Source organism: Somniosus microcephalus, chromosome 29, assembly GCF_052327205.1.
Source record: "Somniosus microcephalus isolate GS21.2 chromosome 29, FLI_Smic_1.0, whole genome shotgun sequence".
NCBI lineage: Eukaryota > Metazoa > Chordata > Chondrichthyes > Squaliformes > Somniosidae > Somniosus > Somniosus microcephalus.
The window spans coordinates 35,819,932-35,844,559 of NC_141015.1; the positions used below are offsets into that span (position 1 = coordinate 35,819,932).

Here is a 24,628-nt window from a genome sequence, read left to right on the forward strand (position 1 = left end):
CCAACCAGTCCATGCCGGCGTTTATGCTCCACTCGAGCCTCCTCCTGTCTTTCCTCATCTAACTCTATCAGCGTAACCCTCCATTCCCTTCTCCCTCATATGCTTGTCCAGCCTCCCCTTAAATACATCTATACTATTCACCTCAACCACGCCCTGTGGTAGCGAGTTCCACATTATCACCACTCTCTGGGTAAAGAAATTTCTTCTGAATTCCCTATTGGATATCTTGGTGACTATCTTATATTGATGGCCTCTAGTTTTGCTCTTCCCCACAAGTGGAAACATTCTCTCTGTATCCACTCTATCGAAACCTTTCATAATTTTAAAGACCTCTATTAGTTCGCCCCTCAGCCTTTTTTCAAGAGAAGAGAGACCCAGCCTGTTCATCCTTTCCTGATATGTATACCCTCGCATTTCTGGTATCATCCTTGTAAATCTTCTCTGCACCCTCTCCAGTGCCTCTATATCCTTTTTATAATATGGTGACCAGATCATGGCTGATCTGTATCTTAACTCCATCTACCCGCCTTAGTTCTGTAACCCTTAATATCCTTGCCTAACAAAAATCTAGCAATCTCAGTTTTGAAATTTTTAATTGACCCCCAGCCTCAACAACAATTTGGGGGAGAGAGTTCCAGTTTCCTTAATTCCTATCTTCCAGGAATAGAAACATGGAAGATAGGAGCAGGAGTAGGCCATTCGGCCCCTCGAGCCTGTTCCGCCATTTAATGAGATCATGGCTGATCATCCAAACTCAGTACCATGTCCCTGCTTTCTCCCCATATCCCTTGATCCCTTTAGTCTTAAGAAATATATCTAACTCCTTCTTGAATATATTTAATGAATTGGCCTCAACTGCCTTCTGTGGTAGAGAATTCCGCAGGTTCACCACTCTCTGGGTGAAGAAATTCCTCCTCATCTCAGTCCTCAATGGCTTACCCCTTATCCTTGGACTGTGACCCCTGGTTCTGGACTCCCCCGCCATCAGGAACATCCTTCCTGCATCTAGTCTGTCTAGTCCTGTTAGAATTTTATAAGTTTCAATGAGAGCCCCCTCTCATTCTTCTAAACTCTAGCGAATACAAGCCCAATCGACCCAACCTCTCCTCATACGTCATTCCTGCCATCCCAGGTATCAGTCTGGTGAACCTTCGCTGCACTCCTTCTATGGCAAGTATATCCTTTCTTAGGTAAGGAGACCAAAACTGCACACAATACTCAAGGTGCAGTCTCACCAAGGCCCTGTACAACTGCAGCAAGACATCCTTGCTCCTGTACTCACATCCTCTCGCTATGAAGGCCAACATACCATTTACCAGCCAATGTAGCTGAAGGACCAATTCGAGCTCTTCGCGTTTTAGTACACTTGCTGAAGATGCAAGATAAAGAGCAACAATGCTCCAAAGCAATCTCTCCCATCCCCTATAAAAGTCACCGAGTAAAAGACTCGCAACACAAACCGGGTTTTCTTTTAACTTTTCTTTCATTCTTGGGCTGTGGGTATCGCTGGCAAGGCCTTGAGAAGGTGGTGGTGAGCCATCGCCTTCTTGAACCGCTGCAGTCCGTGTGGTGAAGGTGCTCCCACAGTGCTGTTAGGTCGGGAGCAACGTTGCCGTGCAGCGGTCTGGAGGTCCCATGCAGGCCGCTCACCGGCTTTTAAATAGGAGTAACCGTGCATGCGCGAAAAATTGAATGGGCTGCGCAGCCACTTAAAGGAACCGCGCACACAAAAAGATTAGAGGCAACATTGGTAGGGAGTTCCAGAATTTTGACCCAGTGATAATGAAGGATCGGCGATGTATTTCCAAGTCAGGATGGTGTGTGATTTGGAGGGGAACTTGGAGGTGGTGGTGTTCCCATACGCCTGCTGCCCTTGTCCTTCTAGGTGGTAGAGGTCGCGGGTTTGGGAGGTGCTGCCGAAGAAGCCTTGGCGAGTTGCTGCAGTGCATCTTGTAGATGGTACACACTGCAGCCACGGTGTGCCAGTGGTGGAGGGAGTGAATGTTTAAGATGGTGGCTGGGCTGCCAATCAAGCGGGCTGCTTTGTCCTGGATGGTGTCAAGCTTCTTGAGTGTTGTTGGAGCTGCACTCATCCAGGCGAGTGGAGAGTATTCCATCACACTCCTGACTTGTGCCTTGTAGATGGTGGAAAGGCTTTGGGGAGTCAGGAGGTGAGACACTCGCCGCAGAATACCCAGCCTCTGACCTGCTCTTGTTGCCACAGTATTTATGTGGCTGGTCCAGTTAAGTTTCTGGTCAATGGTGACCCCCCCCAGGATGTTGATGGTGGGGGGATTCGGCGATGGTAATGCCATTGAATGTCATGGGGCAGTGGTTAGACTCTCGCTTGTTGGAGATAGTCATTGCCTGGCACTTGTGTGGCGCGAATGTTACCTGCCACTTATGAGCGCTGATTGACAGGTAGATGACCTAGCTGATTGGTGGGTTGTTAAGTGCTTTGTGATGTCTTAATATGTTAAGAGCGTATGTCAAGTTTCTGTTGTTTTGTTTGCATGAGATCTTTTTGTAGCTTTCTTGAACCTACTTGGTGACTTAGCTCTGTCTCATGTTAACACCTTTGGGTCTTGTATCCAGGGATATACAAATACCCACTTGTTTTCTTAGACAAGTGTAGAACAGTTTAATCTCCAGCCAGTTTAGTGGTTGAAACCAGAAATTTACCAACCATTCAATTAGTGTCTTTATGTACAAGTAAATGCAACAATAATTTGAAGCCCGATAATAATTAGTATATACAAACAGTGCAACATTAACATAAACACGCATACAGGACAAAATGGGTCTCTTCCTCTTTCTATGAATGGGTTTGGAGTGTCTGTAACTTGAATGAAGCAGCGAGTGACACTGGGTATCTCGTTCTAATCAAATACCGGGTTTAGAAAGGATTCCTCATCTAACTCGCTACAGCAACAACAATTTGCCTTTACACAGCGCCGTTAACGTAGTAAGACATCCCAAGGCGCTTCACCGGAGTGTTACCAGCCACAATTTGACACTGAGCCACATAAGGAGATATTAGGAATGGTGTCCAAGAGCTTGGTCATAGAGGTAGGTTTTAAGGAGTGAATTTACAGGAAACTTTCGATTTACCGGCACCTAAATAACCGGAAATCTCGGTTAACCGGCAAAATTCAGGAGTAGGTTCATACTTCATATTACTTGCCTTCATCGATCTGTTGCTGTGCAAGGGTGTGGCTGCAGCTGTTGCCAAGCTACAGAGACGCTTGGAACTTGTGGCCATTGTTCTGAACATGTTGCTAAGCAACAGGGTTTGTTGCTTTATACGGAGCTCTCAGCTCTCCCTATCTTTTACTATAGCGCTCGGTTATCCGTAATTTTTGATGAACTGGCACCACGTCGGTCCCGGATAAAAAAAAAGTTTCCTGTAATGAGAAGAGCGAGGTAGCGAGACGGAGAGGTGTAGGGAGGGAATTCTAGAGCTTGGGGCCCAGGCAGCTGAAGGCACGGCCGCCAGCGGTAGAGCCAAGGTAATCGGGGATGTACAAGAGGTCAGAATTGGAAGAACGCAAAGATCTTGGAGGGTTGCAGGGCTGGAGGAGGTTTCACAGATGGGGAAGGGCATGGAAATTGAACACCAGGATGGGAATTTTAAAAGCGAGGCCTTGCCGGACCGGGAGCCAATGTAGGTCAGCGAGCACTGAGGTGGTGGGTGAATGGGGCAAAACCAAGTGTCAAAGCCAACATGTCTGGTACCTGTGATGTGGAGATTCCCAAACAAGTTCAGTAATACTTTGTACGTACATCTAATTAACAACAGGGAAGAGAAGTGTCAAATACAGTGCCGGATATCCAAGAAGACACAAACTTGTTCCGTGCCATGCCAAACATTACATAACTCTTCACAATGCGACCAATCATTTATTTTGATCAAGTAACCAATGCTCATTAAATCGAGATATCCAACCAAATTGACCTTTCGATCAAAGACACAATCTGACCTTTTAGGTGAATGAACTGAGCACTGAATAATCTGTTCCAGCAAGCAATCAAAATTCAAGTTCTGCAACACTTGCTAAGTTGTTTGGGCACTTAAAAGATCAGAGATTGCTCCTGAATATCTTTTTTCATCTTGACCTGTATTCATCCTTCCTGGTCACTGGAAATAGTGCGGAATGTATGTAATATTAGCCGAATAATTGTGGTTACTGTGGCACCAAAGCCGACGTAAGAAAAAACTTTTATTACGCAGCGAGTGGTTCGGATCTGGAATGCACTGCCTGAAAGGGCGGTGGAGGCAGACTTAGTCTTATCTTTCAAAAAGGGAGTTGGATAAGTAACTGAAGGAAAAGAACATTTGCAGGGCTACAGGGAAAGGGCGGGGGAGGGGAGCGGGACTCGCTGAGAGTCAGGACGGGCCGAATGGCCTTCTTCCGTGCTGTAACCATTCTATGTTTTCTGAAACACTGATGTAAAAAGACTACTGAGTGCTTGGTTTGAGTATAAAACAAGGCTTTAATCAACTGTTTCACAACCATGAGATTCCAGTTACATCACTAGTTCCTGGTTACAAAAACATCCTGAGCAAGCTGGGCTCACGCCCGAGTATTTATACTCCTTGGATGGCGCCACCAGCTGGCCGCCCAGTGTTACTTCATGAGTCATGATAAGATTCGTGACACTGTTGACGGTGAATCTTCAGTTAATGTAAGTGAACAACAGTGGCGATCTATTAGGTAGACAGTCGGGATAACAAAGCAACATTCAGGCGTCAAGACCTTATACCCTAGCAGTTTGTAGCAGCAAATCTGTGGCCTAGAAGTTTGGCCGTGCAGGGCAAAAATTTTAGGCGCTAAATAGCCTCCTGAGCTTTCAAATGTGGTGCTTAGGAAGCGTGCTCTCATTACGAGCAGGAAGTGCGCCACCTGCCATGTCGATGAAGGCCAAAAAGTTGGCGTACCGCGCCCATGCTTGAAGCAGGCATTGGGCCCTTTGCATTTTTTTAAAATTCGCTTATGGGATGTGGGCATCGCTGGCAAGGCCAGCATTTATTGTCCATTCCTAATTGCCCTTGAGAAGGTGGTGGTGAGCCGCCGCCTTGAACCGCTGCAGTCCGTGTGGTGAAGGTGCTCCCAAAGCGCTGTTAGGGAGGGAGTTCCAGGATTTTGACCCAGCGACGATGAAGGAATGGCCGATTATATTTCCAAGTCAGGATGCTGTGTGACTTGGAGGGGAACTTGGAGGTGGTGGTGTTCCCATGCGCCTGCTGCCCTTGTCCTAGGTGGCAGAGGTCGGGGGTTTGGGAGGTGCATATGCAAATAATTTCAATTTCATTTTTATTTGTCACATAACCAAATACAACAAGTGAAATCCAGTCAGTGAAATGCTTTTTTCTTAACGAGCCGAGCGCACCAAGCAGCAAAGGACACTTAGCTGCCTGGTACACACGGAGCCCGCAAGGACGGCAGCCATCTTCATCGGCGCCATCACAATAGGGTCCGCTCTCGCCTCGCTCCGCCTTTCCCGCACTCCTGCCCGACAATCTTCAGCCGCCGTGGTACCGATGTCCCGGGGCCTGCTTCTCCCTGGCTCTCCTCCCACCCGGTCTGACCTCCGAGCCTCCCGTGGTGTCCGACCTTCCAGGGCCTGCTTTTCCCGCCCTCGGTCCGCTGGCCGGCTCCCCTCCTACCGGTTCGACCTCCGAGCCTCCCGCTGAGGAGCTGCCGGCCGCCGTGCTACAGCGGGTCGTCGTGGCCTCCATCGCTGCTTCTACTGCCTCCCCGCCGACTCGCCGAACTCATCAGTGCCGATGCACAGCGTCTGTAGTGGGAGTGGCCTTCTCCTGTGCTGTTTGATTCTATGTGTACTCAATTTGGATGGAGAAAGATATTCTTCAATAAGGAACTGAGTTTCATCTTTAACAACTGGATTGGGATTGAGTAAACCCGGGTGCCCAAAGTCCAGCACCCTGATTGTTGCAGTGACTGTGCAAATAAGGGGCCCAATGCCTGATTGAGGCCCCCTTCTGTAAGATTGGTTTGCCCCGAGGCAGGCAGCACCAACTGTACTCAGGAAAATCAGGTCTACATGCGGCCTAATAGGCAGTCCTTAAAGGGACCATCGGTTAGAGGCCACAGCCAGCAAGCTAGGTGTTTAAACTATACTTGACTGAATGTGAGCCGCTGCCAGCCACTACAATCCCCCCACCCCACCGGCCCCTGCTACCTCCTCCCAACCCGATTGCCACCACCCCAGTTCCCCCTTCATCACTTACCCTAAGGGTGGCTGCATGGCGTGGCAGCGGCCCAGTCTTCAATCCCGCTTCGCCGGCGAGCTGGCTGTTGCTGTCCGCATCTCACCAGCTCGATGGTACTGAGGCCCGAGGCCTAATATAAGGGTGCACCTCAGGCCTCACCATTCAGGCACAGGGACCGATCCCCGGGGCCCCAAATGCCCGAATTTCTTGACCTGTGTGTCTTGAAGGCCAAATGTTCAGCTGTGCCAAAATAGGTTAGGTGTTGTAGCACCACAGCTAATGCTAGTGGCACCGTCCTTGTGCTTGGGGAGGAGGGAAAGCACATGAGTTGTGTGGCCTCCTTGTTCTGATCATGTTGCCTGGGATGGCAGGAATGAGGTATGAGGAGAGAGTGGGTTGATTGGGCTTATATTCGCTAGAGCTTAGAAGAATGAGAATGCAATCTCATTGAAACTTATAAAATTCTAACAGGACTAGACAGACTAGATGCAGGAATGATGTTCCCGATGGCGGGGGAGTCCAGAACCAGGGGTCACAGTCTAAGGATAAAAGGGGTAAGCCATTTAGGACTGAGATGAGGAGGAATTTCTTCACCCAGAGAATGGTGAACCTGTGGAATTCTCTACCACAGAAGACAGTTGAGGCCAATTTATTAAATATATTCAAGAAGGAGTTGGATATATTTCTTAAGGCTAAAGGGATCAAGGGATATGGGGAGAAAGCAGGGACAGGGTACTGAGCTTGGATGATCAGCCATGATCTCATTAAATGGCGGAACAGGCTCGAGGGGCCGAATGGCCTACTCCTGCTCCTATCTTCTATGTTTCAGGTCTGGGACCCTCCAGAGGAGATGAGGTCAATGATGGTCTTAACTCAACATTGAGTTCAACAATTTCAGACTTTCACCCCTTCCCCCATTTTTCAGGCTGTATGATTTTGTCATTCCCATTTGCACCATTTTATCTCTCCTGCCTCCTCCCCCAGCACAGAATGTTCCTTCAGTCCCTTCCTCCCCTCCCTCTTTCCCTGCCTCTGCACCTGCTTAAGACCTGTTACATCTCTAGCCTTTTCCAGTTCTGATGAAGGGTCCCAGACCTGAAACGTTAACTCTGTTTCTCTCTCCACGGAAGCTGCCTGGCCTGCTGAGTGTTTCCAGCATTTTCTGTTGTTATTTCAGATTTCCAGCATCCGCAGTATTTTGCTATTGTACTGGAAAGAAGAGATTCATTTCCATCTGTGTGGGACAAAAATCAAACCCAGGGAGGGGACCTCTACACTCCACTGTACTACTGGGGAGTTGGCTCTTTGTTAATTTTCAAAGCGAGTTTGTCTCTTTGATGCTGGAGAACAGGACTCCATCGCACGCTGGGGCTTTATACCCACACGCTGACCTCATCCGCTGGTGCCTTTTGCTGAACCCGAGCAGACATGTTGTTCCTTCAAGCATCAGAAGCCGCGTGGAACTCAGCTGCTTGAAAAGACCAGCTCGTTACTTTAGGTGGCCGGGCATCGAAACATCCAGCTGTCCCTTGCTGTGCTCGCAAATATTGGTCATGGGATGTCTGGGCAGGTTTCTCATATACAGAGAGAACCAAAATCAACCTGCAGTTCTTCAATTCAAATGGAGCAGAGGGACAGGAGGTGGCCATCCAGCCCCTCGGGACTGTTCCGTCTTTCTATTAGATCATGGCTGATCTGTACTCCATTTACCCGCCTTTGCTCCATACCCTTACCCAATAAAAATCTAGCGACCTCAGGATTGAAGATTTCAATTGACCTCCAGCACCCACAGCCTTGGGGGCGGGGGAAGAGTTCCAGCGTATTATTTAAATAGTGATAGATTGGGAAATGCTGATGTACAGGAGGACCTGGGTGTCCTTGTACACCAGTCACTGAAAGCAAACATGCAGGTGCAGCAAGCAGTTAGGAAGGCAAATGGTATGTTGGCCTTCATTGCAAGAGGATTTGAGTACAGGAGCAAGGATGTCTTACTACAGTTGTACAGGGCCTTGGTGAGACCACAGCTGGAGTACTGTGTGCAGTTTTGGTCTCCTTACCTAAGAAAGGATATACTTGCCATAGAGGGAGTGCAGCAAAGGTTCACCAGACTGATTCCTGGGATGGCAGGACTGTCTTATGACGAGAGATTGGGTCGACTAGGCCTTTATTCACTAGAGTTTAGAAGAATGAGAGGGGGTCTCATGGAAACGTATAAAATTCTGACAGGGCTAGACAGACTGGATGCAGGGAGGATGTTTCCCCTGGCTGGGGTGGTCGAGAACGAGGGGTCACAGTCTCAGGATACGGGGTAGGACATTTAAGACTGAGATGAGGAGAAATGTCTTCACTCAGAGGGTGGTGAACCTGTGGAATTCTCTACCACAGAAGGCTGTGGAGGCCAAGTCACTGAATATATTTAAGAAGGAGATAGATAGATTTCTAGACACAAAAGGCATCAAGGGGTATGGGGAGAGAGCGGGAATATGGTATTAAGATAGAGGATCAGCCATGATCATATTGAATGGCGGAGCAGGCTTGAAGGGCTGAATGGCCGACTCCTGCTCCTATTTTTCTATGATTCGCACTACACTGTGTGCAGGAAAAAGTGCTTCCCGATTTCACTCCTAAATGACCTGGCTCTGAACTGGAGCAGAGGATCCAACCAGTTAATGCAGAACATTTATCACCAGCACACGTCTAAAAACCTGCTTGGAACAAATTTACAGAAGGATTTTTATTCTTGCAAATGTCTCTAAGTTCATTTCACTCCTGAATAAATATACAGAGCTCAGTTCATGGAGGGACCGGGCAGTTCACCGACCGGTTAAGCGCGCTGCCCGTTTGGGAGTTGGGTTTGGATTCTGCCAAGATTAATGGAGGGAAACCTTGCTCTCTCTCCTGCTTGCAAGGGTCCTTCCTGAATTGTCAACGCTATTTTTACTAAGCACACTCAACAATGGCACTGGGGGTTACCTCGAGTCTACAGCACAGAAACAGGCTATTTGGCCAACTGGTCCATGCTGGCATTTATGCTCCACACCAGCCCCCTCCCACCCCTCTTCATCTCACCCTATCAACATATCCTTCTATTCCTTTCTCCCTCATGTGCTTATCTAGCTTCCCCTTAAATGCATCTATGCTATTTGCCTCAGCTACTCCTTGTGGTAGCGAGTTCCACATTCTTATCACTCTTTGGGTAAAGAAGCTTCTCCTGAATTGCCAATGGATTTATTAGTAGAAACATAGAAAAATAGGAGCAGGAGTCGGCCATTTGGCCCTTCGAGCCTGCTCTGCCATTCAACACGATCATGGCTGATCCTCTATCTTAATACCATATTCCCGCTCTCTTCCCCATACCCCTTGGTGCCTTTTGTGTCTAGTAACTATCTTGTATTTAAGGCCTCTAGTTCTGGTCTCCCCCACAAGTGGAAACATCTCTCCGTCCACCCCATCGAACCCTTTCATTATATTAATGACCTCTATCAGGTCACCCCTCCGCCTTCTCTATTCTAGAGAAAAGAGCCCCAGCCTGTTCAGTCTTTCCTGATAGTTGTAACCTCTCAATTCTTGTATCATCCTTGTGAATCTTTTATGCACCCTCTCCAATGCCTGTATATCCTTTTTACAATGAGACCAAAACTGTGCACAATGCTCCAAATGTGGTCTGACCAAGGTTGTATACAAGTTTAACATGACTTCGCTGTTTTTCAGTTCTATCCTTCTGGAAATAAACCCCAGTGCTGTGTTTGTTTTTGCTATGGCCTTATTGACCTGTGTTGCTACTTTTAGTGATTTGTGTATCACTGACCCCCAGATCCCTTTGCTCCTCTACCCCATTTAGATTCTTATTATCCAAGCAGCATGTGGCCTCCTTATTCTTCCTGCCAAAATGCAGCACCTTGCAGTTATCTATATGGAAATTCATTGGCCAACTAAACACCCATTCTACAAGTTTATTAATGTCTTATTAAAACCGGATATCTCACTCGTGTGTTGCACCTAAAACCGCCATACTCTAGCGCCAAGTTCAGAATAAGAGGTTGACTTATGTAGAAAGATAGTTGACTCATTACCTTTGTGAGTTGGAAGCACTTGGTGATACGACGTGTAAAATACAGATTGGTTCCGTTTCATAGCCCCTCACACCTTGATGAGCATAACAATGACTTCAGAACCCATTTTTAAAACACCTGGATTCGCTAAGGAAATGGAAGGTTTATTCCCCATCTGACACATTTCGTTTTATCTAAATTATGTGACACTTGAATTTAATTATCTGTTCATGCGGTAGCTAATAAATGAGAATTTACATTTTATTCAATCTTCAGTGAACTACTTGGTTGAATAGCTTGCAGGCACTTGCTGTCTGGACTCACAGGCTGACATTTCTATTCCTATGTCGCTCATTAGCATTATTGGTTTCAGGTATTTTAGCTGGATGAACTATTTGTTTCTCTCACTCTGCAGTCTACTTCACCCCATAGTGGAATTAAAAGAAAGTAAGGCGAAGAATGAGCACTGAAGCGAGGGACTGGAGACCTGGTGCCAGTGGAACCTGTCTCTTCGGGCGAGGAAAGGACGGGAAATGGGAAATGCCCATCACTTTACCTGGGATCTCGCTTCAGGACAACCAGTCTTTCATTAGGCTGTCTTTCAAAAGCCCCATCGTGTCGACGCGAGTCCAGGGAGGATGGGTGCATTCCTGGAGCTTTAATCACATGACCTCCCCTCCCCCCCCCCACCCTCACCCGCCGCAAACCGCCCCGCTCCCAAACTCCCGCTATTGGTCAATCCTCCAGGTGCACTGACGTCCCACGGTCAATTGGAAAGCAAGCAAGCCTCTGTGTTACCCAATTGGATTCATCTTGACTGTCAGTCAAACAGCCTTTCCCCCCCCCCCATCTCCAATATTTTTACAACTAATATATGTTCATAATGTCCCTCTGGTTTTTTTTTTGTCCCCCCTGGGTTGCTTGCAGCAGTGTCCCTGAGATTAAACTTCAATACCTGGAGGGTTGGTGACCATGAATGAAGATAAGACTGTCGTATGGTATAGTGGGCCTCAGCCCACATCCTGTCGCAGCATGGCACACCACAACCCCTCCAAGTTAGAACACAATCAAAGGGCTCTTTCTATAACTTAAACGTTCAGGGCAAAGGTCAAGGTCATCTGAACCACAGGATTATTGCGGCCTGTCGCACCCATTCACAGCACATTCAGTCTTCACTTTGCATTCCTGTTTTGCCATTGCAGTGGTTCGCATTGTCTGCAACAGAACAGTTCTGTGGGGCTTTGCAGACTTCCTCTGCCAAATTCTGTGTTTGCCTCACTGAATGTTGCCAACCAGCTGAGAGAGTCAGACAATGACTGTTAAATGAAGTTTACTGCAATTCACGGTAATTCATTGTACGTGAAACGATTTGAGAGATGTAATATGGGCATTATGTAAATGCGAGTCTTTATTGCTACGCGTGTATCAAGTGTTCAGCTTGCTGGAAAAAGGCTGACATTTCTATTCCTATGTCGCTCATTAGCATTATTGGTTTCAAGTATTTTAGCTGGAAGAACTATTTGTTTCTCGCTCTGCAGTCTACTTCACCCCATAGCGGAATTAAAAGAAAGAAAAGAAAGACTTGCATTTCTATAGCGCCTTTCACAACCACCGGACGTCCCAAAGCGCTTTACAGTCAATTAAGCACTTTTGGAGTGTAGTCATTGTTGTAGTATAGGAAACGCGTCAGCCAATTTGCGCACAGCAAGAATCCACAGACAGCACCGTGATAATGACCAGATAATCTGTTTTTAATGATGTTGATTGAGGGATAACTATTGGCTAGGACACCAGGGATAACTCCCCTGCTCCTCTTTAAAATAGTGTCATGGGATCTTTTACGTCCACCTGAGCAGACGGGGTCTCGGTTTAGCGTCTCATCTAAAAGACGGCATCTCCGACAGTGCGGCACTCCCTCAGCATTGCGCTGGAGTGTCGGCCTAGATTTTTGTGCTCAAGTTTCTGGAGTGGGGCTTGAACCCAACCGAGCCACGGCGGACACTCTGCACAGTTACGCTGCACATCCTGTGTTGGTGCCATATAGTTTTAATGTCGCAAGAAATGCAAGGCCATACATCACGGTCAGCAAGATTTTAATGCCTGAAAATGCTGGAAGTGCTCAGCGGTTCAGGCAGCATCCGTGGAGAGAGAAACCGTTAACGTTTCAGGTCTGATGAAGGGTCCCAGACCTGAAACGTTAACTCTGTTTCTCTCTCCACGGATGCTGCCTGACCGGCTGAGTATTTCCAGCATTTTCTGTTGTTGTTTCAGATTTCCAGCATCCGCAGTGTTTTGCTATTGTAACATTTTAATGCCCGTATCCTAACCCGCACCAAGTCCCGTTCACCCATTACCCTTGTGCTCGCTGACCTACACTGGCTCCTGGTCTGGCAATGCCTCGATTTTAAAATTCTCATCCTTGTGTTCAAATCCCTCCATGGCATCGCCCCTCCCTATCACTGTATCTTCCTCCAGCCCCACAAACCTCCAGGATCTCTGTGCTCCTCTAAGTCTGGCCTCTTGAGTATCCCCGATTTCCATTGCTCCACCATTGGTGGCCGTGCCTTCAGCTGCCTGGGCCCAAAGCTCTGGAATTCCCTCCCTAAAACCTCTCTCGCCTTTAAGTCGCTTCTTAAAAATTAACTCTTAGACCAAGCTTTTGGTCACCTGTCCTAATATCTCTTGATGTGGCTCGGTGTCAAACTTTGTTCGATAAAGCTCCTGCGAAGATCCTTGGGACGTTTTACTAAGTTAAAGTCGCTATACAAGTGCAAGAGGTTGTTGTAGTAATATAATAAATAACCTGCTTAAAATTACACCAGTCGGACAATTTAGACAGTGGTGCTACTCCAAGGGTACATAGCTGAATGTCGAAGTTCAACTTCAGAAGGGCTGACTGGCCTGTTCAGATGGAAGTACATAACAGTAGAAGGAAGAATTGGCTGTTCAAAGGTATGGTCACTGTCAATTGCATCAGCACGTCAGCCATTGCTGACAAATAAGCCGAGTGCCTTGTAATACACGTCATCTTGACAACAGCATCCTTTCAGGATGTGTAACCTGGCCATAAAAGCCCAGTTATGCCTTCACCACTATTGTTAATGCCCTCAATTCAAACGCTTGTCAACGAAGAACACGTCAGTATTTACGAGAATGGGTCCAACCCAAGGGTGTAACAGTTTGGAATATAGGAAGGAACATCGGAACCAGGAGGAGGTCACTCGGCCCCTCGCGCCTATTCCGCCATTCAGTTGGATCGTGGCTTAACGTCATTTACCCATCTTGGTTCCGTCTCCCTTAATACCCGTGCCTAACAAAAAACGATCAATCTCAGTTTTGAAATTCCGGCCTCGACAGCTTTCTGGGGAGAGACTTTTGGGGGAGCACAGTTTGTGTAGAGGCCCGTCATAATGTCGTGAAATGCCACATTGTAAATATAAGCCAGCAGTCATTAAAACCTTTCCCCTTGCCCATTTACCCCCCCCGCCCCCTCCCCAATTAGTTGCTGGGCCACGGTTCTACAAGTGGTGGCTATCCTCTGGAATCTCGCCCCAAGTGGGCATTATTCAGGTGTTGAGCCTCAACAGTGTTGGCAGATTGGACGAGGAGGGTGCGAAATCACAGGCCAATTCCGTAAATGTGCACAACCAGCAGAAGCTGCTTGACCAGCCAGCCAGCGGGCGTGGGCGGCTTGGCTGCTCTTCCTCTCCCGACGCGCGCCGCGGCCAATTGTAGGCGGCCTGACCTCCGCCGTGGGCCGGCGACCAAACCTGGGCTTTTCTGCTGTGTGTGGTTCAGCGGCTCACTGGCTCAAAACCCTTTTGAAGCCGTCGTGAAACTACAACTAAACGCAATGGCTGCTCAAAAATAATATTGTGGCTCTTTGAGCACGAAGCCCAATCGTGCGTGTAGGATCTCATTTGTGGGAAAGTGGCGGCTAGTCTATTCCGCGAGCTGGAACGCGCTGCCTGAAAGGGCGGCGGAAACGGGTTCGACAGTAACTTTCGAGAGGGAATTAGATAAACACTTGAAGGGGAAAACCATGAGGAGAGAGCAGAAAATGGGACGAATTGGAGAGCTCTTTCAAAGAGCCGGCACAGGCACGATGGGCCAAATGGCCGCCTTCTGTGCTGTAAGATTCTCTGTGCAACCAGGGTGCATTTTAGTACATCTGTTGGAAAGTATTTCCTCGTGTCGATTTGTTAGTTTTGGATGCGCCACTACTGTTCCTCACAGATGGTTTACACTCATGGTTCCATACTGAAGGGATTGGTGAATGCAGAGCGCTAAGTGGCCAAGAATCAGCCATCTGCTGTACTTTCCGAATATTTTTTCTTATGAATAGATTAGGCAACCTTAGCTGCTGAATTAAACCAAGACGCAAGATCCATTTTTATTGTGCGCGTCCGATCTGTTGGCGCCCTTATTTGTGGGGGGGGCTGGTGCGAAAGGGCAGAAAAGAACGACTTGCATGTCTATAGCGCCTTTCACGACCCAAAGCGCTTCACAGCCGGTGACGTACACTGTTGTGATGTAGGGTAGGGAGAAAGGGTCATCATTTGGGGGCATTTATTCTCAGCGTTGTGTCAAGGAGACTGTCAGTATGAATACAAAAGCAAAATACTGCGGATGCTGGAAATCTGAAATAAAAACAGAAAATGCTGTGGAAATACTCAGCTGGTCCGGTAGCATCCCTTTTGTTCTTTCCTCTCCTCCCCCCCCCCCTTTCCCTGCCCCTACACTTGCTTAAAAACCTTTTACATCGCCAACTTTTTCCAGTTCTGACGAAGGGTCATCGACCTGAAACGGTGACTCTGTTTCTCTCTCCACAGATGCTGCCTGACCTGCTGAGTATTGCCAGCATTTTCTGTTTTTCTGTCAATATGAAGATTATTCTCTTACGCTTTGGTTTTCAGCAAAAAGGGATTATATTTCAGAATCTGCTTCCACTGGCCTTTCAGGCAGTGAATTCCAGATCACAACAACTCGCTGTGTACATTTATTTCTCCTCATGTTGCCTCAATCACCTTAAATCTGTGTCCACTGGTTACCGACCCGTCTACCACTGGAAACAGTTTGTCTTTATTTGCTCTAGCAAAATCCTTCATGATTTTGAACACCACTACCAAAGCAAATCTCCCCTTAACCTCCTCTGCTCCAAGGAGAACAACCCCAGCTTCTCCAGTCTCGCCACGTAACTGAAGTTCCGCATCCCCGGGATCATTCCCGTAAATCTCCTCTGCATCTTCTCCAAGACCTTGACATCCTTCCTAAAGTGCGGTGCCCAGAATTGGACACAATGGGGGGTGATTTTCATTCAGAAGCCGGGAAGGAGGCGGGACTACAACTTTCGGAGTTGTAGTCCCGCCTCCATCGAGATGCGGCCAATCCACACGATTTTAACTTGATTGATCTTGTTGAGCCCGCCCAGCGAGCTCAGCAGACCAGTTAAGGGCCACCTGGCAACAGGTGACGTCACAGACTGAAATTTCATCTGTCAAGAGGTTTTGACAGATGAAATGTCAGTGTTTCACGGCTGTTTGAAGCTGTCAAACACTGACAGTCTGACTTCTAACCTCAGTCCTTCTACACAGACTCAGTTAGAAATCTCACCGGCACAGAAAGCTGCAGGCTGTCACTTTTGACAGTTTGCAGCCATTCTGCTTTCTGTGCCGGTTAGATGATGGATTCCCGAAACCTAGAGGAAGAAAGGCTGAAAAGGTAAGTAAAGGTATTTTAAATTTCTTTACACACTTTAGACACACCAAACACACTTACCTTTGCACTCATGCACACATCACTCACCTGAACACCGACACCTCGACCCCTCCAAGTCCTTCAACCCGACGGCCCAATTCCTCTAACTTGGCGTGCTTTGGAGCCGTCGGGAATCCCACACTTCAAGCTTTAAAATAGGGATTAGGCTAAAAACTGCCTGTTAACAGGCAGTTAATTGGCACTAATCCCTTCCCGCCTCGGGTAGGCGGGTCCCAGTGCGGGGCGGGTACCTGCCTCCTTTGAAACTTACTTGGGGGCGGGATGGTGTCGGGACCCCCGAATTCGGGACTTTAACCCCCCGCACGCCTCCAATCCCAACTCCACGGGTCAATGAAAATCGACCCCAATGCTCCAGCTGGGGCCTAACCGGTGTTTTATGAAAGTTTAGCCTAACTTCCTAGCTTTTGTACCATAACTTCCTTAACCTTTTTGACAACATTTTGCCCTTTATGTGCAACCTGCCCTTGTTCATCGTGCCAGGAGAGAAACGAGAAGCCATCCTTTGGTTTGGCGAGAGGTTTTGCTGGCACGTAACGCGCGGGGCTTGGAATATTACATTTCTGTTCCAGCATTCAAACAAGGTTTGCCAACTCTGTTTGGACGTATTCCTGGAGCCTTTGGCACATGACCGCCGGCCTCCGAGGGCCCCGCCCCCACCATTGGTCAACATGTCGACCCCCGCGGTGCACGGCCTATCCAAGGGCCAATCGAGAGGCGAACAGACGCTTCATTACCCGATTGAATGATTCTCTACTTCAGCCAAGCCACCCTTTTACCAGCCTCCAATGGGTTTATTTTTAAGCTGATAAGTAACGGTGCTCAAAGAAGGTTTTTGAAACAAACGCACAATTTTTATTTTGACGTCCCGTCGATTTTCCTTCCAGATTGCTCGCAGCGGTGCCCGGGCGATCAGTCTTCAAGTCCCGGAGACGCCGCGACAACCCTGGAGGGTTGGCATCTGTGAAAGAGCTGCAAAATCTAGCAATGCTCTTTAAACTGGAGACCGCGTCGTGCATTCCATTAACCTGGGAATCAAAACCTTGTTAAAATTGATGATTTAGTGCAGGAATGCTGCTCCAGCCCTCAAGTGTTAGCTTAAGGCCTGTGGGATTTACTTGTGCTGTCGTGCCAACAGATTTTTATATCAGCAAACCACCCTGCGTGCAATTGTAACTTGTCTGATTTACTATCTGCAGTTAGCAAGAGGGTAAAGAAAAAAGAAAGACTTGCATTTCTATAGCGCCTTTCACGACCTCAGGACGTCCCAAAGCGCTTTACAGCCAATGAAGTGCTTTTTGGAAGTGCAGTCACTGTTGTAATGTGGGAAGCGCGGCAGCCAATTTGCGCACAGCAAGCTCCCACAAACAGCAATGTGACAATGACCGGATAGCTGGTTGTGGGTAAACCTCTTGGGAGTGCACGCACGCGTCACTCAGGATAAAAGAGTGCTTCGTGTTTGCCATTGCAGAAATTGGACTTGCAAATGTGAATTAAAGGCTGCTTCATTTTGGGCCCGCTTGCTCTGACTGATTTCTCGGTTAGTTGCAGTTAGCTTTAAGGAAGCGCCTAAATTCCTTGAGCAACACGCAATTGTAATCGCACAATCTCAATGCTAGTGTTGGCAAAGAACACTGTTTGCATTTCATTTAAGGAAATAGAAGCCAGCAGAGTGTCCATAAACGCCTCCTCAATCTGATTACTGCTACTGAATGCAACAAATCCAGACTGAGGAGGAGGCAGCCAATTCCTGCCAAGTGTTGTAAATATCTCCTGACTCTATTGAGCCCTCCTACCAGCCCCAATTGCTATTAAGCTTTGATGAAGACAACTCTTCTTGCTAATCGGAGGCTGTTTGATGTCCCACCGGCCTTGGCCCCGGTGCATGTTCTGGGATGGAGGTCTTGGCAGAAGGTCTCGGAAGGTGCTGGGAAAAAAAAAATTCTGCTGCAAGTTACGGGAAGGGGCCCCGCCCGCAGGCAGCGAGATCCATATGCAGCCCCACCTAATTGGCTCAGGTATTTCACCTCAGAAAACCGTGCCAATCAGATACACAAGCCAGTAGTATGGTATTGGGGAGGCAGAACTCAAGTCAAAACACAAAGGGGACTACGAGAAGATCCATCCCTAATTCTGGTTTTGAAGTTTTGTTATTCTTGCCTTTCAGGAAGTCAACATAAAGGAGAAGGAGGCTTGTGCAGAAAGCAGAATTTACTGTAAGTAATAAGTCCTTCTTACATTTACAGCTCTATGAAACACTCATGACTGTGGCTTGAATTTCTACTTTTATTATTTGTTTAGTTCTTTCACAGTGCAAGAACATATCAATAGAAATGTCTTGGGCAAAGCGTCCAAATCATTCAATAATAAAGCTTACACCTTAATAGGCTTATTTGTTACCAAACAATATGCAACAGTAGACGGATTTTAAGCGACCATTGACTTGTTGGTTAGGGGTTGCCAACCCTGCTGCATTGCCCTGGACTCTCCAGGATATAAAGTCTGAGCTCCAGGACAGCACCGTGAGCAAACCCAGGAAAAAAATCACTGGGGCATTAAGGAACTGTGTTTTTAAAAATAAATTAAGGAAGGAGATACTTGCCTTAGAGATAGTACAACCAAGGTTCACTAGACTGATTCCTGGGATGGGGGGATTGTCCTATGAGGAGAGATTGAGTAGACTAGGCCTATATTCTCTAGAGTTTAGAAGAATGAGAGGTGATCTAATTGAAACAGAAAATTCTTACAGGGCTTGACAGGGTAGATGCAGGGAGGATGTTTCCCCTGGCTGGGGAGTCTCGAACCAGGGGTCACAGTCTCAGAATAAGGGGTCGGCTATTTAGGATTCAGATGAGGAGAAATTTCTTCACTCAGAGGGTGGTGAATCTTTGGAATTCTCTACCCCAGAGGGCTGTGGATGCTCAGTCGTTGGAGTATATTCAAGGCTGAGATCGATAGATTTTTGAATATTAAGGGAATCAAGGGATATGGAGATCGGGCGGGAAAGTGGAGTTGAGGTCGAAGATCAGCCATGATCTCATTGAATGGCGGAGCAAGCTCGAGGGGCTGAATGGTCGTCTCCTGCTCCTGTTTCTTATGTTTTTAATGTAAACAGCAAGTGCAGTGAACGACGTACCTGCTCTGGTTTGAAATGGAGCTCTGGGAAATAACTGTTCACGGGGGCGTTGAAGTCATTCTTCCGTCCTCGAGTTTCTACTCCAAGCCTGACAATAGCAGCCCACACTTGCGGGAGCCACTTTGAGAAAGGAGCCCTGCCGCAGACTGATTAAAGCAGCGACATACTTGACCAAGCGTCTCAACTGAGTCGGAGCTGCATCATCTCTCACCAGTCATCCTGGTGCTGCCGTTGGGCTCAGCATCACTTGGTCCTGGGGAGGGGCAGGTAAGAACCCGCCGGGTTGGTGGTGGGTCGCGCTTCTGAGGGCTGTATAGTGACTTCTGCTAGAAATTGTGTGCGTCTTTCTGTCTGTCTTGGGCAGGACGTGCATTAGCTGTGATCTCCCCCCCCCGCAACACAGTCGAGTAGCCTATTGATGACCATTGTCTAGGTTTATGTGTGAACAATGGCCTTTGGGGCAAGGTTCTGGTAAGCAACTGATGCCCCTGGGTGTTAGCGAGGAATCGACATACCTTCAGGGACCAGGGAAGACATTTTAATTTTAATTATTGCTAAATAAGGTTAAGATTCCAATTAAATCGCAAAATGTGGCATTTCGATTGTGTGTAATAGGACTGAGCGTTGGAAAAGTCTTATTGCACGGCAAAGCTGTTTCTTGACAGTGAATACTATAACCTTTAAGTCTGAATTATGGATCCCATCAAACACACTGTATTAAATATCTGCTGAATCGTAACTGCTGCTTAAAATAAGGTGGAACGTTCTTCTATTTTACACACTATTGGTTGTTGGGGCTTTTTTTTTTACAAAGTGTGTTACTTAAGCGTAGGTCAAATGTGAAAGTGAATCATTGTAATGTATACCAGGGTTAGGGGTTGCTTGTAATCAACCGCAGATTATGTTTGTCTCCAAATACTGACGGTGATATTTCACAGTAATCAACCGCTCACCACCGGTACTAGTTACGTCACAGGTTAATCTCTCACTGTGGACAATCTCACCGTGCATACTGCCACTTATCATAGAATCACAGCACAGGAGGAGGCCATTCGGCCCATCGAGTCTGCGCCGGCTCTTTCGAAGAGCAATCCAGTCAGTCCCACTCCCCCCGCTCTTTCCCCATATCCCTGCAATTTTTTCTCCTTCAATTATTTATCCAATTCCCTTTTGAAGGCTGCTATTGAATCTGTCTCCACCGCACCATCAGGCAGCGCGTTCCGAATCCTAACCACTCGTCGTGTAAAGTTTTTCCTCAGGTTTGTGTGCTCGTGTCTCTGGAATGGGACTTGAACCCACGACCTTCTGACTCTGAGGCATGCGTGCTACCCACGGAGCAATGTTCCAACTAATTTCTTTTTGGCCCGCGCGCCCCTTTAACGGGCTGCGCAGGCCAGTTCAAAATTCTGCGCCTGCGCGTTTTTTTTCTATTTAAAAGCCGGCTCACCGGCTGCGCGGGACCTCGAGAGCGCTGTGCGGTCGCGCTACTTAAAGGGAGCATTGCCGCTGAGCCACGGCTGACAACGATGGGAACGATCTGATCACACGCCTTCATCTTCATGTCTCCCATGGCCGAAATAAGAAAAACAATTATAAGAACATAAGAAATGGGAGCACGACTTGGCCATTCGGCCCCTCGAGCCTGCTCCGCCATTGAATGAGATTGACGTAAGAAAACTACTAGGCACTTGGTCGAAGCGTTAAACAAAGCTTTAATCAACTGTTTTACAACATGGAGGTCTAGTTGTGTCCTTCACTAGTTTCTGTTAAGAATGTCCTGCGCAAGCTGGGCCCGTGCCCGAGTATTTATACTCTCCCTGGACAGCGCCACCCGTAGGCCGCTCAGTATTATTTCATAAGTCTTTCTTTCATGAATGACTGACTGATTCATGTCAAAGATCATGGCTGATCTTCTGCTTCAACTCCACTCACCAGCCCTATTGCCATATCCCTTAATGCCCTTACTAGTCAGAAATCTATCGACTTCTGTTTTGAATAGACCCAATGACTGAGCCTCCACAGCCCTCTGGGGTAGAGAATTCCAAAGATTCACCACCCTCTGTGTGAAGAAATTTCTTCTCATCTCAGTCCTGAATGGCCTACCCTTTATCTTGAGGCTGTGGCCCCTGGTTCTAGACTCGCCAGCCAAGGGAAACATTCTCCTAGCATCCATCCTATCAAGCCCTGTAATAATTTTGTATGCTTCAATGAGGTCCCCTCTCATTCTTCTGAATTCAAGAGAATACAGGCCTAGTTTACTCAATCTCTTCTCATACGACAGTCCCGCCATCCCAGGAATCAATCTCGTGAACCTTCGTTGCACTCCCTCTATGGCAAGTATATCCTTTCTTAGTTAAGGAGACCAAAATTGTACACAGTACTCCAGGTGTGGTCTCACCAAGGCCCAATATAATTGGAGTAAGACTTCTTTACTCCTGTACTCAAATCCTCTTGTAATGAAGGCCAGCATACCATTTGCCTTCCTAATGGCTTGCTGCACCTGCACATTCACTTTCAGTGACTCATGTACAAGGACACCCAGGTCCCTTTGAGCATCTGCATTCCCCAATCTTTCACCATTTAGGAAATACTCTGCCTTTCTGTTTTTTCTACCAAAGTGGATAACCTCACATTTATCCACATTATATTCCATCTGCCATGTTCTCACCCACTCACTGAGCCTGTTGCGATCCCCTTGAAGCCTCTTCACATCCTCTTCCCAACTGACACTGCCACCTAGCTTTGTATCATCAGCAAATTTGGAAATGTTACATTTCGTCCCCTCATCCAAATCATTGATATAGATTGTGAATAGCTGGGGCCCAAGCACTGATCCTTGCGGTACCCCACTAGTCACAGCCTGCCATCCTGACCCGTTTATCCCTGCTCTTTGTTTTCTGTCTGTTAACCAATTCTCAGTCCATGCTAGTATATTACCCCCAATTCCATGTGCCCTAATTTTGTTCACCAACCTCTTGTGTGGGACCTTATCGAAGGCCTTCTGAAAATCCAGATACACCACATCTACCGGTTCCCCTTTGTCTACTCCACTAGTTCGTAGCACATCCTGTTATATGCACCATCAAACTGAAACTGCCTGGATCATATAAATTGCGCAAAATGTAATAAATTACTTTCGAATTTTAATAAACCCCGTCGAGAGTGTTTCTGTGTTTCCCGCTGTTGAAATAAATGTGTTAAATTGCTATCGTAGACTTTGGAACAAAGGATGAATAAGCAATGGGTTTATTGTACAATGTAGCACAGTACACAGTAGTAGGGTTTCTTTACTTAGGCAGCATTCTTCTCCTTCAGTATCCTTTCAGTGGGTTCTATAGATGATTGCAGTATTTCCAGCTTACGCTTTAGCAGCATGTGTTGGGGCACTGTGTGGCACAGCTCCGCTCGAGACTGAAGGGTTCCAATGAGGATAAAACCACTACGTATCGGCGCGGAGTTCCACTTTATATAAAAAAATTTTAAAAAAAGCGCCCTTTTCTTTTCCTCCATCTCTCCGCGATGGAGAAAAACAAAACCTTTTTCTGTTCCGCGCTGAATCGAACTTTAAAAGCTTAATGGGTAAATCTCGGCCGTGCAGACAAGGGAGGTTCTAAGTTCAATCCCGCCCTGCCCGCCCCTGGTCTGATAAAAGATGTTCTTGTTAGAATGGGAAGGAAGAAAGAACTTGCATTTCTATAGCGCCTTTCACGACCTCAGGACATCCTAAAGCGCTTTACAGCCAATGAAGCACTTTTTGAAGTGTAGTGACGGTTGTAATGTGGGAAACACGGCAGCCAATTTGTGCAAATAGAGAGAAACTATTTCCGCGGGTTGGGGATTCTAGGACTAGGGGGCAGAGTCTAAAAATTAGAGCCAGACCTTTCAGGAGTGAAATTAGGAAACACGTCTTACACACAAAGGTTGGTAAACATTTGGAACTCACTTCCACAAATGGCAGTTGATGCTAGATCAATTGTAAAATTTAAATCTGAGATTAAAAGGTTTCTGTTAACCAAAGGTATTAAGGGATATGGGGCAAAGGCGGGTATATGGAGTTAGATCGTAGATCAGCCATGATCTCATTGAATGGCGGAACAGGCTCGAGGGGATAATTGACCTGTTCCTATGAAAAAAGATGTTCTTGTTAGAATGGAAAGGAAGAAAGGTTTGCATTTTTATAGCGCCTTTTACGACCTCAGGACGTCCCAAAGTGCTTTACAGCCAATGAAGTACTTTTTGAAGTTGTTGTAATGTGGGGAAACGCAGCAGCCAATTTGTGCACAGCAAGCTCCCACAAACAGCAATGAGATTAATGACCAGTACTTTGAACTACCAAAGAAGGATTAAAGGAAATAAGAACAGCAAATGCTGGAAACACCCGGCAGGTCGGGCAGCATCTGTGGAGAGAGAAACAGAGTCAATGTTTCAGGTCGATGACCATTCACCAGATCTGGAAGAAGTTAGAGATGTAACCAATGTTTCTCCCTAATTTTAAATTTGGGAGCGTGGCCCCCTTTAACGGGATGCGCAGCCCTTTCAAAGTTTCACGCGTGCACGAAATTTTACATCGGAAAAGTCGGTCCCGGGCTGCGCAGGACTGGCAGACGGCCGCGAGGCCGCGCAGCTTCGAGGGAACGTTGGATGTAACGAGTTTTAAGCAAGCGCAGAGGAAGGGGGGAGGGGAGGAAAGAATAAAAGGGACGGTCTGTGATCGGGTGGGAGGCAGGAGAGATTAAAAGACAAAAGGGATGATGGAGAAAGGAGATGGTAATGGGACAAGTTAAGAAACAAAAGATGGGTCAAGAGGAGTTGTAAATGGGAATGGCAGATTCATCAGCAACAAAAAAATGGGGGCAGAGGTTATGATCTGAAATTGTTGAACTCCACGTCCAGACCGGATGTATTAAAGGAACCCTTGTCGCTTGAAGCTTTTCTAAAAGTTGCTGGTGGCAGGAAAAGCTGCTTCACGCACGGTGCGATTCAATGGAAAGAATTTCCGAGGCGGTGCAACTTAAAGGTGTCGGTTGCACTAACGGGACTCGGAACAACTGCAATACTACATGAGGAGTGGCCCTGCAAATCCTAGCCAGTAGCCTCACTCCCATTTTAAGAAGTTTGAAAGTAATACCTACCTGGTCTGAAAAGAACTAAACAAATCTTTGTTTATAGTTCCCCCAATACCCTCAAAGACGCATGGGGGGGGGGAAATTTGGTTGGTTAGCGCCCCCCGTTAGCACCTCCAGGAGGCGCTAACGGGGCGTTAGGAACTTAGCGCCTGAGCGCTGCGATTTTAGCGCCACTCGCGAAATTGACCAGTCGTTTTGCGGCGGCGCTAAACACTATGCCACGATCTCCTGCGCCTGCAGATCGTGACGTCAGTCAAGCGTGCAACGCCCCGGTAGCGCCCCAGACCGGATATTGAGTCGCGCC

The 24,628-nt window shown here is 47.3% G+C and overlaps 1 long non-coding RNA gene across 1 annotated transcript in view; it reads left to right on the forward strand.

The window, feature by feature from the left end:
* LOC147098634 (uncharacterized) overlaps positions 1–24,628 on the forward strand; it is a 679,602-nt gene that overhangs the window by 608,583 nt on the left and 46,391 nt on the right. The window contains exon 4 of the long non-coding RNA XR_015074208.1: positions 18,230–18,278. This is a non-coding gene — a long non-coding RNA (uncharacterized LOC147098634). The remainder of the gene's footprint in view (positions 1–18,229; positions 18,279–24,628) is intronic.